General features: G+C 37.6%; 1 protein-coding gene across 5 annotated transcripts in view; it reads right to left on the bottom strand.

The window, feature by feature from the left end:
- Window positions 1-20,107, bottom strand: part of LOC136863885 (E3 SUMO-protein ligase PIAS3) — a 566,508-nt gene that overhangs the window by 224,598 nt on the left and 321,803 nt on the right. The gene's annotated exons all lie outside the window — the stretch shown is intronic.

Raw genomic sequence — 20,107 nt, forward strand, 5'->3', positions numbered from 1 at the left:
CTTGGTCTTGGCCTGCCAAGCCTGCCGAAGTTTTGACGTCGTCAACGTCTCCTCGGTACCAGAATGGGCTGCCTTAGAGTAAGCGCTGTTGTTTTCTGTCCGGTTTTAAGTTCCATTTTGTTTTCATTGGTGTAGCACAGGAGATTGCCCTAATCGCCACTATTATGTTGCTCAAATGTTTGAAAGGTTAGTTTAACTTCACTCTAATTTGTAATAGCGTGTTGTGTTTGCTCTTACCTTCAAGACTGCATTGCCAACTTGGTTTGTAATTTGATGTATTGTATTTGCTTGACTCTTTGAACTTGTAGGAAGTGCTTGTCAAGGAATTTCTAACTTGTGTGTCTCTAAGAACATGTATTTGTATTTTACAAACTATGTACCGGTATTTTCCGCACTGACTGAAACTGTTCGCAATTTATTTGTTTTCGTAAAGTCCATTTGGTAAATAATATTTTAAAAATCAAAGATCACTGTTGATTTTTTCGAAAACCGTAACCTAGACATCTCCATGCCCCTGGTAGATTCCCAGTACCATCCCACGTTCCTTGTTTGTTATCGTCAAGTTGGCCTAACTGATATTTACTTCTGTTTTTCGCCGCAGTTCATTACATGGTCATGGTGTGTATAGTGTTTAGATACCTTGTAATTAGGTTTCCTTTCCTCCCTTTAACTGTGTTTGTGTAACCCCTGAAGTACCGGTTACATATTGGTAGCAGAGCGTGGTTGCAGACAAAGAAACGTGAACTGTGATCATACCTAACATAAAACACCGTAAAAGTTGTGATTCAATATATGATTTATTCTGAAGCCTCCACCTTATCAATACATTTGTTTACATACTATCATTCACAGTACCGGTTTCGACCCTTCAAGGGTCATCCTCAGCTGACAATTACAAATACAGTTCTTAAAAAAGCATCATAATGGGAAATATTGTACAGTCGTGACAATTGTCCAATTTAACAGACCATCTAAAACAAATGATACAATTAAAATAATAAAATAAGTCCTCTTTTCTTGGATTATAAAAGTATTACATAGTATAAAAAGACATGTCATTTGCAAATGTTTTTGTTATTTTGATCAGTACTCGACATGCTGCCGTGTAATGCACAACAGTGTCAACAACTATAATAAATACGGCCTACAACATAAAAGGAAGAAGCCTTCACGCTATCTTTCAAAATTCAAGACATCAAGTATTGTAAAACCAATTGACACTTGACAAAATTATACAACGTCAAATTAAGAAGGACGTCACTAAAAACAAAATTTTTATTCTTAAAAACACATTTTACTATCAACTCAGCATTAGTATATATTATGAATCTTGTACATATATATTGACAATGCCTCGAACTGAACATTAGACAACTACCCGATTCCTCAAAAAGAGTGTCAAGTCATTCGAAGACGCTCATACAACCAGCAGAGGAACACGGTGAAATAAACAATATAGTTATCACAACAATAAACATCCGAAATGTTTTAATCAATTACCCATAAGTTTTAACGCAAATAAGTGGACACTTCAAGAATACTACTATCAGTGCATACATAACATTGCAAGTTCCAATTTTTACGCTGATCAAAATAACAAAAACATTTGCAAATGACATGTCTTTTTATACTACGTAATACTTTTATAATCCAAGAAAAGAGGACTTATATTATTCTTTTAATTATATCATTTGTTTTAGATGGTCTGTTAAATTGGACAATTGTCACGACTGTACAATATATTCCATTGTGATGTTTTAAGAACCATATTTGTAATTGTCAGCTGAGGATGACCCTTGAAGGGTCGAAACTGGTAGTGTGAATGATAGTATGTAAACAAATGTATTGATAACGTGGAGGCTTCAGTATCAATCTTATATTGTAGCTACAATCAATACGGAAATGAAACTTATAAATTATGATAAAGTTGTGATTCGTATATCGCGTTAAAATTTTGTTTCTACCGGTCAGGATAGCTCGCGCTGTTCCTGATCCTTTCCATTTGCGAAAGTTAGAACTAATTTATGAATTAAAAATACGAAAAATGAATTCTACAGGCCATGTCAGAGATGACACTAGCCTGTTGAAACGGTCTCTTAATTTGCCGATAACCATACCCGAGTTAACTACGGACGAGTTGCGTGAGTCTTTGGCCGTGGTCAAAGATAGGTTAGCAGAATTCAACAACATTCTTGTGTCCTTTAGTGCTTCTGAGCCCTCACATGGCCAGTTAGCGTGGGTTAAGGCGCAGTTACTACATTACCTGGACAGAATTAGGGATTTGTTGTCTCTCGAATTGCCGAAAGTTGAGCGGCAGGAATGTGAAGCCTTACTAGTACAGTTTTCGAGAATATTCGACTAAATCAGTGGTTTGCTTGAAGGGAAGAAGTTGAATAACACAGATTCTGAAGTTCAAGTGTCTATCCCATCTGAAATATGTGAAAGTGTTGACTCTGGTGCTGCATCTGTTGCTGCTCAAGTGTGTACTCTGACATCTAGTGCTGGTGTTATACAGGAGTCTGATGTGACTAATGCTCACCTGGGATCTTCTATTTCATTATCTGGAGCTAGGACACCTGTAAGTGATTCAAATGATCTATGTTCTTTGCATGTCGGTACCTCTACCAATTTTCCTGTGGTAACTGGTAATTCTGTTGTGGCTCAGTGTCTGCCCTCTATTGTTACTCAGCCCGGTTCTGATGCAATGGTGCAAAACCAACCCCCTGTCTTAGCGCCACCGGTATCAAGTGCTCTTTTAGGTTGCATAACCCCTACTCAAGTGGTTAATGCCCCAATGGTTTCTCAGATTAGTGAGAACCTTTCACAGATGAGATTGTCTGGACCCGTAACATTGCAGGCTAATGGTAGCCCTAACCTAACCTTCTGTAATCCATCCATTTCACAAGGGCACCCGAATCAAAGGTACGATGACTCAGTAACACCTCTGGACCATTCTAAACCTTCCCAGGCACCTTCTACACCTGTTTTTCCCCAATTTTCTCTAACCTGCCTCACCCGTTGACTACAGTGGAACCTTGGATTGTGAACATAATTCGTTCCGGAAACATGCTTGTAATCCAAAGCACTCTTATATCAAAGCAAGTTTTTCCATAAGAAACAATTGAAACGCGGATGATTCATCCACAACACAAAAACATTTATTTGCATACCATTTCTAAAACAAAATAACACCTAAAAACAAACTATAGTGCACTTTTCCTTACAATATAATCATTGTTGGTGTGAGGGAGACGAGAGATGACATGAGAAGAGTTACTGTGCTGCACAAATTTTGCTAACGGAATCACTGCTGTCTGTTGCCTCACTGGAATTGTTTTCTTTTTGTGCAACTTTAACGAGGAACCTGTCCAACGGCTGTTGCTTTTGCCTGTTTTTGATGATTTCACGAAAATGTGACATTGCATTGTCATTGAACTGATTCATCGCTCGCACTGCTACAGCCTTATTCGGGTGGTGTTTTTCTACAAAATTTTGCACTGTTTCCCACATTTTACACTTCTCCCGAATCTCAGTTGAAGTGACTTTTCTTCCTCCTCTTCCCTGGACGAAATCTCCATAACTTCCTCCTGCTGTTCGTGATGCAGGCCCATTAGTTCGTTGGTGGTCAGTTACTGGCTATGTTCTTCCACCAGCTCTTGAATGTCCATGTCATTCACCTTCAACATTCCCTAAGGACACAATTTCATCGATAATCAGCGGCCCATTGTCACCAACAATACCCTCAAAGTCACGTCCAAAAACACAGTCAGGCCACAGCTTTCCGTAAACTGAAGTGAGAGTTCTCTTGGTGACTCCATCACAGACTTTACCGATGATCTTCAGGCAGTTCACGATAGGGAAATGATTTCTCCCAAACTCTTGGAGGGTAAGGTTTGTTCCTTCGGTCACTTCGAACTCTTGGAGGGTAAGGTTTGTTCCTTCGGTCACTTCGAAGCATCGCTGAAATAGTGCTTTGGTGTGTAGCTTCTTGAATTTCGAAATGACTTGCTGATCCATAGGCTGGAGAATTGGAGTAGTGTTGGGAGGAAGGAACTTAACCTTAACGAACTTGAATTCCTCCAGTAAGTCGTCCTCAAGGCCATAACCAGCAAGACTTTGAGCGCCAGATTATTTTCTGGAAGGTATTCTTCACTACAGAGCCAAAGACCTCGTTCATCCATTCAACAAAAGAACAGGGGACGTGAAAACCTAGCCACACGTGACGCTCGTATTGTGGAACCTCACTCGCATATCAAGTTACAAATTATTTAAAATGTTTGCTCGTCTTGCAAAACACTCGTAGACCAAGTTACTCGCATCCCGAGGTTTCACTGTACTGTGTTTAAGGGAGTCTCTAAATTTTCGGCTAACTCCGTTGATGAGGTTATTTCCTTCCTTCGGTTCCTAATTGAGTTCAAGGATCAGGCAATAGTGTATAATCTCAGTAACTACCACGTATTTCAAATTCTATACCTGCATGTATCTGGAGCTCTTTCTGAGCATATCGTCAAGGCCATTTCCGAAAGGTGGTCTGTAGATCAATTTCATGCACATGTGCTTGAATTTTTCATTCCTTCTCGTGCCTTGTCCGCATTAGTGCAGAAGCACTATTTCAGAGTACAACACCTCAACGAGTCATTATCTGAATATGTTCAAGATATTAAGGTCCAGACTAGGATTTTCCGGCTCCAATATTCCGAGGCCCAGATGGTTGCCAACATAATTGAAGGTCTCGCCCCGAACAACAGATCACATCTGGCTCTTTCACTGCGACCAGCAACGTTTTCCCAGTTGGAAGCCGTTACAGTTTCTGCAGAAGGCGTTCGATATGCCGACCAGTTACACCTTGCATTCGCCCCACCTCCGATGAGCATGCCCTCTCCTCAGGATTCCAAAACCACCCCTTCACCTGCTTCCAACTCGCGTAATACTCGTTCATGTTTCAATTGTGGCTCCTCTGCTCATCTCAAGTGGGACTGTCCTAAAGTTGGGGCATTAGGCAATGTAAAACCTGCCAGGCGTAGAGGCTCTTCCACCAATACTTCTTGCCATAACTGGGGGTCAACTAGCCACTTCTCTAGGCAGTGCCCACTTAACACTTCAGGCTCCGGACCCCCGGGCAATAATAGTTCTAGATGATTAACCGCCAGTTCCGGAGCAGTGTTAAGGGAACAGGGAACTGGAAATCAAGTAGGGATGCCATAAAACTGTTAGTGCTCAACTGTAGAAGAATTGTAAAGAAAGGAATAGAATTAAGCAATTTAATAGATATATACTTACCAGATTTTTTTTTGCTAGGGGCTTTACATCGCACCGACACAGATAGGTCTTATGGGGACGATGGGATAGGAAAGGCCTAGGAGTTGGAAGGAAGCGGCCGTGGCCTTAAGGTACAGCCCCAGCATTTGCCTGGTGTGAAAATGGGAAACCACGGAAGACCCTCTTCAGGGCTGCCGATAGTGGGATTCAAACCTACTATCTCCCGGATGCAAGCTCACAGCCGCGCGCATCTACGCGCACGGCCAACTCGCCCGGTACCAGATATCTTAATAGGAGTTGAATCATGGCTGAGAGGTGATATAATGGATGCAGAAATTTTCTCACGGAACTTGAGGGTGTTTCGTAGACATAGGATACGAATGGTAGGAGGGGGAGTATTCATTCTCATGAAAGAAGAATTTCTAAGCTACGAAAAAGTTAAAGATGACAAACACGAAATTCTAGGGGTGAGGCTCATCTCTGAAGATAATAGGCAACTTGATATCTTTGGAGTGTACAGACCAGGAAAGGGTAGCGCAGATGTTGATTCAGGATGATTTGATAAGATAATCAGCTATGTGGGAAACGATAAGGAAAGGAATGTGATTGTAGCAGGTGATCTCAATTTAACAAATGTCAATTCAGAAGGTAATGCAAACGACAGGAAGCATGACCAACAAATGGCAAATAAGTTAATAAGGGGAAGGGCACCTGATTCAGAAAGTGATGGAACCGACTAGAGGGAAGAATATTCTGGATGTGGTGCTGGTAAAACCACATGAGCTCTACAGAGAAACCGAAGTAATAGATGGTATTAGTGATCACGAAGCTGTTTTTGTGATAATTTTTAAAAAATGTGAAAGAAAGAAAGAGATTAAAATTAGGACTATTAGGCAGTACCATATGCCTGATAAAACAGGCATGAGGGAGTTTTTAATAAGTAACTACAATCAGTGGAAAACGGTAAATAAAAATGTAAACATACTCTGGGATGGGTTTAAAGCAATTGTTGAAGAATGTGAAAATAGGTTTGTACCTTTAAAGCTGGTAAGGAATGGTAAAGATCCCCTATATTATAACACGGAAGTAAAGAAACTAAGAAGGAGGTGCAGGTTGGAAAGAAATAGAGTTAGAAATGGCTGTGCAAGTAAGGAGAAATTGAAGGAACTTACTAGGAAATTGAATCTAGCAAGGAAGTCAGCTAAGGATAACATGATGGCAAGCATAATTGGTGGCCACACTAATTTTAGTGAAAAATGGAAGAGTACGTATACGTACTTTAAGGCAGAAACAGGTTCCAAGAAGGACATTCCAGGAATAATTAATGAACAAGGGGAGTGTGTATGCGCGGATCTTCAAAAGGCAGAAGTATTCAGTCAGCAGTATGTAAAGATTGTTGGTTACAAGGATAATGTCCAGATAGAAGAGGTGACTAGTACTAAAGAAGTATTAAAATTTACCTATCACAGCAATGACATTTACAGTAAGATACAAAAATTGAAAACTGCTGGAATTGATAAGGTTTTGGGGGATATACTAAAGACAATGGGTTGGATTATAGTACCATATCTGAAGTACTTGTTTGATTATTGTTTGCATAAAGGAACTTTGCCAACTGAATGGAGAGTTGCTCTAGTAGGCAATGTATATAAAGGAAAGGGTGATAAACATAAAGCTGAAAATTACAGGCCAGTCAGCTTGACATGCATTGTATGTAAGCTGTGAGACAGCATTCTTTCTGATTATATGAGACATGTTTGCAAAATTAATAACTGGTTTGATAGAAGGCAGTTTGGGTTTAGGAAAGGTTATTCCACTGAAGCCCAACTTGTAGGATTCCAACAAGATTTCCTGGATTCAGGAGGTCAACTGGTCTGTATTGCGATTGACTTATCTAAGGCATTTGATAGGGTAGATCATGGGAGACTACTGGCAAAAATGAGTGCAATTGGACTAGAAAAAAGAGTGACTGAATGGGTGGCTCTGTTTCTAGAAAAAAAAACTCAGAATTAGAGTAGGTGAAGCTTTATCTGTCCCTGTAATAATTAAGTGGGGAATTCCTCAAGGCAGTATTATTCGATTTTTATGTTTTCTTATATGTGTTTTGCAGATGATGTTATTCTGTACAGAGTAATAAATAAGTTACAAGATTGTGAGCAACAGCAAAATGACCTCGATAATGTTGTGAGATGGACAGTAGGCAATGGTATGATGATAAACGGGGTTAAAAGTCAGGTTGTGAGTTTCATAAATAGCAAAACTTCTCTCAGTTTTACTTACTACATTGATGGGGTGAAAGTTCCCTTTGGGGATCATTGTAAATACCTAGGTATTAATATAAGGAATGATCTTCATTGGGGTAATCACATAAATATGATTGTAAATAAAGGGTACAGATCTTTGCACATGGTTATGAGAGTATTTAGGGGTTGTAGTAAGGATGTAAAGGAGAGAGCATATTTGTCTCTGGTGAGACCCCAACTAGAGTATGGTTCCAGTGTATGGGACCCTTACCAGGATTACTTGATTCTGGAACTGGAAAAAATCCAAAGAAAAGCAGCTCGACTTGTTCTGGGCATACCGTAGTTATGCATAGAGGTAAATAATGAACCTGTATGTGCATTACTAGACTCTGGGAGTATTGTCAACTTGATGAGCGAGACCTGGTACGATTCTATGAAAACTGTTTGCAAGTTACCTACATTAGAACCAGTGTCCTTAACCTGCCATACTGCTAATTCCAACTCATTGAACATTGAAGGATCACTAGAGGTCAAGATTAAAGTCCGTGATTTCACATGGAAAATGCCAGTACTAGTGGCAAAAGATTTATCCTGTCAGTTCATATTGGGTACCAATTTTATTGTTAAAACGGGCATGATTTTAAATCTGCAGTTCAATAGATTCCAGTTTAAATTTTGTGCAAGAACCTGTGATTTGTGTGATCGCTCCCCAATTCTGCCTTGTCACGTTAATACTATTCCTGAAGATTCTGACGAACCCGAAGCTTTTGATTTTAATCACTTACCCGAAGAGCAGGCCAATCAACTTAGGAAACTCTGCGATAAGTTCCCTGATGTCTTTACCGTCAGGTTAGGTGTCGCCAATGCATTAGAATACAAAATTGAAGTCACGGATAACATACGTGTCCGTTCTCCTCCGTATCGGCTGTCACCACCCAAAATGAAAGCCCTTAAGGCTATTATTGATCAAATGCTCGCTGACAGAGTGATACGCCCTTCCAAGTCAGCCATTCTTCTCCCATGTTTCTGGTCCCTAAACCGCAAGGTGGTTATTGTCCTGTAGTTGACTGACAATATTGAATAAGGATGAAGGGTTTCCACCTGTTCAATATATTGACATAGTGACTTAATTAAAGTATCACATTTTTATTATTATTATTATGGTACCGGTTTCGGCATCTCCCATGCCGTCATCAGCCAATGAAAAATTTTGCAAGGTATTATAAGTGATTACATAAAATATGTATGCAGTATATAAACATATACAGAGCATACTATCTGTGTTCTGAAATTATACAATTATATATATATATATACATTAAAATATGTGTGATTAAAATACAAAGACCGCTTAATCTTTTAAGATGTTAGACACGTCATAAAATACGACTATTTCTTGTGTGTCAAAAAGATTTTGTATAACTAAAATATACGTGAATAACCTTGAAGAGTACAAGGTGTTCCTCTTAAAATTTATCTTCAGTCTTTATACACCATCTGACGTACTCAAATATTATTTTCTAGAACATTGTTCCTTTTGTTAATATGATTATGGCATTTAATCATTGTTTATATATGGTGGCGCACGAAATGTCATACATCGGAAATGTTTTATAAAATGTGTAAACCTGGGCTCACAACCATGTCCTTTCGTGAACAGAAACCTTATTTCATGCGTGATCCGACAGGCAGCACCACATCTCGCGCATGCGTACCGGCTGCTAGTTATACAGCATGGCGGACAAAGGGAGATTGACACGTGAACAGAAGGTGAAGATAGTGTTGTTTTATGCTGAAAGAAGAGCGCAGCTCGTATCCAGGAAAGTTTTCGTGTTCATTTCCGTACTCGGTGGGCTCCTTGCCGGCTGACGGTATACAAACTGGCCACGCAATTTGAAACAGAAGGCAACATACTGGAGAGAAAACGGCCCCGCCTCAAGCCGGTCCGCTCACCAGAGAATGTTGCTGCTGTGAAAGCGGCTGTGGCTCGGTGCCCCTCCAAATCCACCAGAACTGCATGTGTTCAGCTGGGCATCTCTCGTCGGTCAATTCAGAGAATACTGCAGTCTCACCTTGACGTGTTTCCATACAAAATGTCAAATGTTCTGGACTTCCTGAATGAACATTTCGGGCTCCGTGTGATGTCCCATCGATATCCCCAGCATTTTCAGAGCGGCTCAACCTGGCCACCGCATAGCCCCGATCTCAATCCCTGCAACTTCTTCCTTAGGGGATATTTGAAGAAGACAATCTACCGCCATAAACCAGAAAATGTACAGCAATTGCAAGCGGCCATTGTGACTTTCTTCCGAGGGTTGAGTGAGGACTTGTGTCGTAGAGCGATCGCGAACATGCAGGTTCGCCTCGAAGCTGTTGTAACACCGAGAAGGTGGACATATTGAACATGTCCTACACACAAACTAACCATGCACATGTCAGTGAATGTTGTAACACCATTTTGTATTCAATATTTGTATATTACATTTTCTATAAACAATTTCCAGTGTATGACATTTCGTGCGCCACCCTGTATTTATATGAATCAGTTACACCTAGTATGCATTGCTGACGTTTCTATGATATATTTATGATGATGCTTGTTGTTTTAAGGGGCCTAACATCGAAGGTCATCGGCCTGATATATTTATGTCAATCAGTTCCACCTAGTATGTATTCCTGAAATTTCTATGATATACAGATTTCTATGATATATTTATATGAATCAGTTCCACCTAGCATATTTTCCTGAAATTTCTGATATACAGATTTTTTTTTCTGTTAGAATGTCACAGTCTTTGTGTAGCTATTCTAAACCATATGATTTAAGCTTGAACTCTGCATATTATTGTTCAAAAAATATATTGTAAAGTTGAGGCCATGCATTGATAGTTGAGATCTTGAAAATTTCAATATCAGGTGGATTTTGACTAGTTAATATCTATCTTGACCCAACACTGACCCAGAAATAGAGAACGAATTGTGAATTTTTATGTTAGAATTCCGAATTCAGAAAAGGCGCTATTGAAAGGAAAAGAATATTGAGGTATGAAACTCACCTCTAAACCCAAAGTGGCCAGGCGTGGTGTATGTGAGGAGCTGGAATGCAAAGTGTCAAGCGACAGCCTGCCTGCATCAGCTGTTAGGTGGAACGTATTGGGTAGGGGGAGAGGAAGTTGCGGTGACGTGAGAATGTAGGTCAGGGGCGCGTGGATTCTTGTGGGGGTAGTAAGCCAGCGTGTTGCGTGACGTTTTATGGACTAATTGATTTTTAGGTATTTTTAATTGATTTAACACCGAAATAAGTGTATCAAATAAAATTGTGGGTTTCTCGGATAAATCATTGAGATTATAGTTAGGATTGTAATACTGATCTAATATGATGAAACATTGCTCCATCAAGTCTAATAGCAGACCCTTGTTCATTGTTTCGATGATGTCCAAATCATTATTAATGCCTTATAAAATTATGTTTATATTCTTGTATATGCTGACCTATTGCTGAAAATCTCCTGTACCTAATAGCATTGACATGCTCGTTGTATCTAATATTAAATGATCTCCCTGTTTGTCTGATGTAAACACTGGAGCAGTCATTGCAGTGAAATCTGTAAACACCTGATCTATCAAAAGGGTTGGACACATTGACCAATTTAGAATTGTGAAAAATATCAAGATTTCTGTTATTAGTCCTGAAAGATATTTTAGTATTTCTTTTTTTGAAAACATTTGTTAGTCGGAAGATGTCAGGGTTGAACGTGAAGGTTGCATAAGTTTTTGCCTTAGTTGTTTCTTTTTGTAACTTAGTCTTGGGTCAGTGTTTGAACTTGTAAATTATACGTTCTATAAAACTTTGGTCATAACCATTGTGTGATGCAGTATTGCACATGGTGTTAAGTTCTTTCTTCAACTCTGTTGTAGACATAGATACATTAAAAGCTCGATGTATTAGACTATTATAAGTAGGTAGCTCTTTTGTGACTAGGAGGGTGTACAGAATCTTGCTTAATCGTCGTAGCTGTGTGTGTTGGTTTCCTGTAAATTTTATATTTAAAAGAAGATGCAAGTCTAGTAATGGTTAAATCTAAAAAAATTAGGGTCTTTTTGGTTTCGGATTCTATTCTACCAACGCACGGCCTCAACCTTACAATATATTTTTTGAACAATAAAATGCAGAGTTCAAGCTTAAATCATATGGTTTAGAATAGCTACGCAAAGACTGTGACATTCTAACAGAAAAAAATCTGCATATCATAGAAATTTCAGGAATATATACTAGGTGGAACTGATTCATTTAAATATATCATAGAAATTTCAGGAATACATACTAGGTGGAACTGATTCACATAAATATGAACAATGATTAAATGCCATGATCATATTAACAAAAGGAACAATGTTCTAGAAATTAATATTTAATTCAGTACGTCACATGGTGTATAAAGACTGACGACAAATTTTAAAAGGAACACCTTGTACTCTTCAAGGTTATTCATGTATTATTTAGTTGTACAAAATCTTTTTGACACACAAGAAAATGTTGCATTTTATGACGTGTCTAACATCTTAAAACATTAAGCGGTCTTTGTATTTTAATCACACATATTTTAATGAATATTCTTCTTCTTCCTCCTCTTCTTCTTCTTCTTCTTTTATGACCACATAGGATCACTTTAGTCAGTCCATCGTTCAGGTCTCTTTGAAGGGATTGTTCGGGCTTTGCGGTCCTCCCAGTACTTCTTCAGACGCTCCGATCTTCGAGCCCTTTCCTCAGTTGAAAATATGCGTGTTGTTGGTTTGTTTTGTATAAGTGTAAAGCAGAGGTTTGCATTTTGGAGTTTTGTATTCAATTTTACCTGATTTATGGTGTCTTCTGTTGTAAGGCCTTTTTCTTTCAGATCCTCTCTTACTTCTCTGATCCATTTACATCCTGCTGTGGTATTTTTTGAGACGAGATTGTGCTGTACGAGTTGTTTCAGAAGTCTTGAATCCTGCATCCTCACGATATGTCCAAAGAATTCCAGTCTCTTCTTACGCATAGTATCTGTAATGGGTTCTAGCTCTTTGTACACGACTTTGTTAGGTATTAACCGCCACTGTCCATCTTTCTGGTATTTTTTGTTGATGCAGGTTCTTCCAATTCCCCTTTCAATTTTCTTAAGTCTGTCAGTCTTTGATTGTTTATTCAGGTAAAAAAGTGTTTCTGCTGCATATGTAGCTTCCGGTTTTATAACTGTGTTGTAGTGGGTTTTTTTTTGTATTTACTGATACATTTCTTTTTGTAGATATCCCATGTTAATTTTTGTGCTTTAGGCTAATCTATTTGTTCTTGTTTGGATTGAGATTTTTTCATTTAGGTTATGTGTTATTACTTCTCCAAGATATTTAAATTGAGTTACTATTTTGATTTTATTACCATTTATGGTAACTTCTTTTAGTTGTGTTGGTTTTTGGGGCATAATTTCTGTTTTTTCAAATGATATTTTGAGGCCAATTTTATTTGCAATGTTTTGAAGTTCTGATATTTGGGTTTTTACTTCTTTTATGTCCATTGCTACCAATGCTAAATCGTCAGCAAAAACCAGGCAATTTGTTTTGATTTTTCGGCCAATGTTTATTTCGGGGGGGCAATTCCTAAACCATTCCCTCATCAGTTTTAATTTCAAATGATTTGGTGTTGGTGAGAGTAAATTTTATCATGTTTATTAACTTGGGGTGTAGTCCAAGGTGTCTTAATATTTTAAACAGAGATTCTCTATGGATGCAATCATATGCTTTCTTGAAATCTACAAATGTTATCACTAGGGGGCGGATTTCTATGACCTAAAAATGTACAAAATATGTATGCATTTATGACCTATAAACATAAAAATACGTCCTATAAAATCCAAATATGACTTAATGAATAACATCTGTGTTACAGAGAAACACTTTTATTACGATTGCTACAGGCTGCAATTAATTTAGAGTTTAAAAAGTTTTAATTCTTCAAAATCTTTAACCCAAAATCAACTAAAATGATGAATATTTCATGAACTCGTTAAAGTTACACTGCATACTCCTAGACAAGGACGGACTCTGTGGAAGACATAAACACTACAGTTACTTTCACTGTTCAATATTCAATCAGTTTTAATTTATACACAAAACATATGTTATTTGAATGAAACTTTCATACCTGATCTAGCCTCCATTATCAGAATTGTTGCAATGTATGACCACATGCATCTTAATATTGCTGAATGAGAATCCCCTCCTGTTGTCGCTGAGTATCGTCTTGTAGCGAGAAAAACTCCTTTCGACATCACATTATGTAAGGGGAGCGTACTTGATTAGAGTTAAATTACTTGGAGAAAATTCCTGGAAATCCGCAGATGAAGGGTTTCCACAAAGAATGTCACTTATTCCACGCACGTACACAATTCCGCTATTTTTTCCAGTACATTTTCTAATGTTCTACACACCCTAGATGCTATTGTTCCTTTCGCATGCTTTAATTCCTATTCAATGCACTTTACAACATCCAGTGCATCGCTTAGTTCTGCACCTGGAACTTCCAGTTGCGCGATTGCTCCAGATAAAGAATTAAAATTGGACTTTATGTAAGCCAGGTCCGCTTTTAATGTAGTGCTTGAAAATAAATCTTGAGTGGTTTTTATGGAGGATGATTCTGCAGGATCAAAAGACTTCACGATCTTCTCCACGACATCTAAGTTGATGCAATAGTGCACTGCGCCATCAAGCCAAGTCCCCCAGTGCGTTATAACTGGCTTGGAAGGTAGGGGTAGTGAAGGTGCTTCTTGAAATTTCTGAACGCGAAATGGAGCTTTGACAAACACTTTCTTGCAGTTCGATATTAATTTATCAACTTCAGGGTAGCTACATCTAACTTCTTCAGCTGCCCTATGCAAGGCATGTGCAAGACATGTCACATGTATCATTTTCGGGTATAGCATTTTAAGTCCCTTGGCTGCCTTCACTATATACGGAGCAGCGTCAGTTACAAATAGAAAAATGTGCTCTCTCTTTACCCCGTTTGGCCACAGCAGATTCATTGAATTGTCGAAGAGAACTGCAATGGTGGAATGGTTTGTCTTCTCTAGCACTTTACATGTCAGGAGGAACGTATCTCCAGGCCGGTCTTCCTTCAGCGTGCCAACGATCACATTTGCTACATATCTTCCTTCCATTCACATCTGTGGTTTCGTCTATTGAAACCCATATCTTACTGTCCCCCATGCCACATCTCTTCATAACAAGGGGTCAGATAGTCCTTCCTGAGAGTAGATTCGTTGGGAACAGGATGCTTTGTATATTTTTCAAGAAACTGTCTGAAGCTTCGGCTGTTAAGTCTCCTTAAAGGAATGTTAGACGAAACCATCATCTTGCAGAGATCTTGTGAAAATTGTGAACACTGTAAACTTGATGTCGGGGTTTCAAATAGCATATAGCCTATTTTCGAGTGCAGAATATGTAGTTACACATTCTTATGTTTTACAGTATTACAGTGTTGTTGCACAGAGAAGCGTTTTTCGGCAGTAACTTTTACCTCACACAATTTACAGATTAATATCGCAACTTCCCACAAATTGAAACTTTCGTTTTAGGCATATGGAAATCAATCAATACTGATCTGCATTTAGGGCAGTCACCCAGGTGGCAGATTCCTTACCTGTTGTTTTCCTAGCCTTTTCCTAAATGATTTCAAAGAAATTGGAAATCTACTGAACATCTCCCTTGGTAAGTTATTCCAATCCCTAACTCCCCTTCCTATAAATGAATATTTGCCCCAGAATTCCAACTTTATCTTCATATTGTGATCTTTCCTACTTTTATAAACGCCATTCAAACTTATTCGTCTACTAATGTCATTCCACGCAATCTCTCCGCTGACAGCTCAGAACATACCACTTATGATACAAATTCTTATAATTTTGTTAATTACCACCTATTCAATACAAGTAGATCTTCAATACGGACAAAAAAGATGAAATTTATAACATACCACTTAGCCGAGCAGCTCCCCTTCTTTCAATTCTTCCCAGCCCAAACTTAGCAACATTTTTGTAACACTACTCTTTTACTATACAGAAATAATATGAGTCACCACCTTATCAATACACTATTTTATTTACTACCAAACTGGTAAATAGGGTCAATACCGGTTTCGACCCCTAAGGGGTCATCCTCAGTTGACACATATAAATATCTATAAAAACATCACATATAATAGTTAAAGTTTAAAATTCATATGTCATTAGTATACTGGTAAGTACATCTTAGTTTGGGTATGCATATATTATGGAATTTATAAGTTGTTCTATTTGAGCTATTATGTAGGTTTTCTGTTCCTTTGTATACAGTGTCAAAAGTATTGTATTGGATGTAATTCATCCATTTGACAAAATGCTAGTGGATTGAATATGTACATTTACTGAGAGGTACATGCTATTCTATTTTACAATTTTTGTTTTACACAATATGGGGTAAAATTATTACATTTGCACACGTATGATGATATTAGGTACAATGTAGGGTCTTAAAGATGTACTATTTGGATTTTCAGTATCCTGATTACATTTCATGTAGTGGTTGTAAGGTTTACTTATTCACTTGTTTAGTTCAGTTAAATACATAAATGACCTTGTTGGTTTGAATTCTTATGATTAAAATATTGGTATGTAATACCTAGTTAACATGAATCCTTAATACTAATATATAAGTTTGTAGCACCTCTTATTCCCGTTTTCCGTCTTAAAATAGAATTGTGTCTTGACACTTTATTTTGTTAGGTATATAAAAGTCTTGTTAAAATGAACACTTTGGGGCTAAAACACCGGTATGAAATACCTGTTAAAATACTTTAGATAAATGGTATTGATATGTGGTGCTATGTGCATATTCTAGAAATATAAATGAAATATAAATATAGATTGGTGACAGTACTGTAGGTTATTGTGTTGTAGTTTAATGGCTGGTCCATTAGAAATATATAAATGTTTACTTGAATAGGATCGATCACATGTTCATGCTGTACGCGTTACGAGTGAAATTGCATAATGTATGATAGTAATAACTGGTAATTTTGTAGGATACTGCTGTTGTAGCTGAAAATCTTGAATATCATTGAGAAAACGTTCTCATCTTGTCGCGTGTCGTATACAGGTTGGATAGGTGACCATTAAGAGATGAAGTGCATATTGGATGTCGTATATCTAAATTGGGTTGCACGTTGGTTGTATCGTGAAGGCGTGTTGTAAATTAATATATCTGTAAGTAGAAATAATAAGTGTGTGAGATAATGTATCGAAAGAATGTAGTGGCAAGTATATATCGTATTACTTACGTTAGCTGTTGAGATCGTACGCTTTGTATGGCTGTCTGTTGAGATCTGTAGCGTGTTGCTCTGAGGTTATAGTTTACGGCGGTAGAGGGGAGGCTTGAAGGGATGGGTGGAGCGCTTGTAACGGGAGTGGGATTAAAGGAGGGGAGGTCTTGGAGCGGTAGATTTGTATTTATGGATTTTTGTTTATCAATTCTTTTTAAGTAATAATCTTTCAGGAGGGGAATAACTGTATGAAAAAGAATATTATTTCTGTCTATGTTATCGTTCAAGTTGGAATTTGGATTAACGTATTTGTCTAAGTTTATATAGAATTCTTCTAGTATACTGAGCAAGGGGCTTTTTGGGTTTATTTTGAGGATTTGCATATCATTACTGATGTCTGTAAACTTATGTTTCTGATCGTTAATGTGCTGTCCCATGGCTGAGAAGTGTCTATGTCTAACGGCATTTACGTGTTCGTTGTATCGTATTGAAAAACTTCTACCAGTAAGCCCTACATAACTGGCTTGGCAATCATTGCATTTTAGACGGTACACTCCTGAGTGGTTGTATTTGTTTATGTTATTGACTGATTTAGAATTGTATAGTATGTTGGTGTTATTGCGTGTAGTTTTGTATGCTATTTTTAGGCCTTGTTTTTTAAAAATGTTGGTTATGGAGTGTATATGGTTATTATTGTAAGTGAATAGTGCGTATTCTTTTTTATCTTCGGTGATTCTGGTTAACTTAGTTTTTGGTTGGTTTTTTACTTTGTTGATGATATGGTTTATCATTACTCTTTTATAACCATTTTGTTTGGCTATTTCATGAATTATGTTTAGTTCTTTGTTCAAATCTTTCTTTGAAAGTGGAATGTTATATGCCCTGTGTATCATGCTGTAGTATGCGGCTTTTTTGTGAGTGTGTGGGTGGAGTCTGTTTTTATTGTATTTGATGTATGGGTAGGCTTTCTGTATATGTTGTATGTTAGATGGTTATTATTTACCATGGAAACCGAAAACAATAATACCATAAATTACTTGGATATATCTATAACCAGACATAATAACCATCTAACATACAACATATACAGAAAGCCTACCCATACATCAAATACAATAAAAACAGACTCCACCCACACACTCACAAAAAAGCCGCATACTACAGCATGATACACAGGGCATATAACATTCCACTTTCAAAGATTTGAACAAAGAACTAAACATAATTCATGAAATAGCCAAACAAAATGGTTATAAAAGAGTAATGATAAACCATATCATCAACAAAGTAAAAAAAAAAAAACCGGGCGAGTTGGCCGTGCGCGTAGAGGCGCGCGGCTGTGAGCTTGCATCCGGGAGATAGTAGGTTCGAATCCCACTATCGGCCTGAAAATGGTTTTCCGTGGTTTCCCATTTTCACACCAGGCAAATGCTGGGGCTGTACCTTAATTAAGGCCACGGCCGCTTCCTTCCAACTCCTAGGCCTTTCCTATCCCATCGTCGCCATAAGACCTATCTGTGTCTGTGCGACGTAAAGCCCCTAGCAAAAAAAAAAAAAAAAAAAAAAAAAAAACAAAGTAAAAAACCAACCAAAAACTAAGTTAACCAGAATCACCGAAGATAAAAAAGAATACGCACTATTCACTTACAATAATAACCATATACACTCCATAACCAACATTTTTAAAAAACAAGGCCTAAAAATAGCATACAAAACTACACGCAATAACACCAACATACTATACAATTCTAAATCAGTCAATAACATAAACAAATACAACCACTCAGGAGTGTACCGTCTAAAATGCAATGATTGCCAAGCCAGTTATGTAGGGCTTACTGGTAGAAGTTTTTCAATACGATACAACGAACACGTAAATGCCGTTAGACATAGACACTTCTCAGCCATGGGACAGCACATTAACGATCAGAAACATAAGTTTACAGACATCAGTAATGATATGCAAATCCTCAAAATAAACCCAAAAAGCCCCTTGCTCAGTATACTAGAAGAATTCTATATAAACTTAGACAAATACGTTAATCCAAATTCCAACTTGAACGATAACATAGACAGAAATAATATTCTTTTTCATACAGTTATTCCCCTCCTGAAAGATTATTACTTAAAAAGAATTGATAAACAAAAATCCATAAATACAAATCTACCGCTCCAAGACCTCCCCTCCTTTAATCCCACTCCCGTTACAAGCGCTCCACCCATCCCTTCAAGCCTCCCCTCTACCGCCGTAAACTATAACCTCAGAGCAACACGCTACAGATCTCAACAGACAGCCATACAAAGCGTACGATCTCAACAGCTAACGTAAGTAATACGATATATACTTGCCACTACATTCTTTCGATACATTATCTCACACACTTATTATTTCTACTTACAGATATATTAATTTACAACACGCCTTCACGATACAACCAACGTGCAACCCAATTTAGATATACGACATCCAATATGCACTTCATCTCTTAATGGTCACCTATCCAACCTGTATACGACACGCGACAAGATGAGAACGTTTTCTCAATGATATTCAAGATTTTCAGCTACAACAGCAGTATCCTACAAAATTACCAGTTATTACTACCATACATTATGCAATTTCACTCGTAACGCGTACAGCATGAACATGTGATCGATCCTATTCAAGTAAACATTTATATATTTCTAATGGACCAGCCATTAAACTACAACACAATAACCTACAGTACTGTCACCAATCTATATTTATATTTCATTTATATTTCTAGAATATGCACATAGCACCACATATCAATACTATTTATCTAAAGTATTTTAACAGGTATTTCATACCGGTGTTTTAGCCCCAAAGTGTTCATTTTAACAAGACTTTTATATGCCTAACAAAATAAAGTGTCAAGACACAATTCTATTTTAAGACGGAAAACGGGAATAAGAGGTGCTACAAACTTATATATTAGTATTAAGGATTCATGTTAACTAGGTATTACATACCAATATTTTAATCATAAGAATTCAAACCAACAAGGTCATTTATGTATTTAACTGAACTAAACAAGTGAATAAGTAAACCTTACAACCACTACATGAAATGTAATCAGGATACTGAAAATCCAAATAGTACATCTTTAAGACCCTACATTGTACCTAATATCATCATACGTGTGCAAATGTAATAATTTTACCCCATATTGTGTAAAACAAAAATTGTAAAATAGAATAGCATGTACCTCTCAGTAAATGTACATATTCAATCCACTAGCATTTTGTCAAATGGATG

This window comes from Anabrus simplex, chromosome 2 (genome assembly GCF_040414725.1).
Source record: "Anabrus simplex isolate iqAnaSimp1 chromosome 2, ASM4041472v1, whole genome shotgun sequence".
NCBI lineage: Eukaryota > Metazoa > Arthropoda > Insecta > Orthoptera > Tettigoniidae > Anabrus > Anabrus simplex.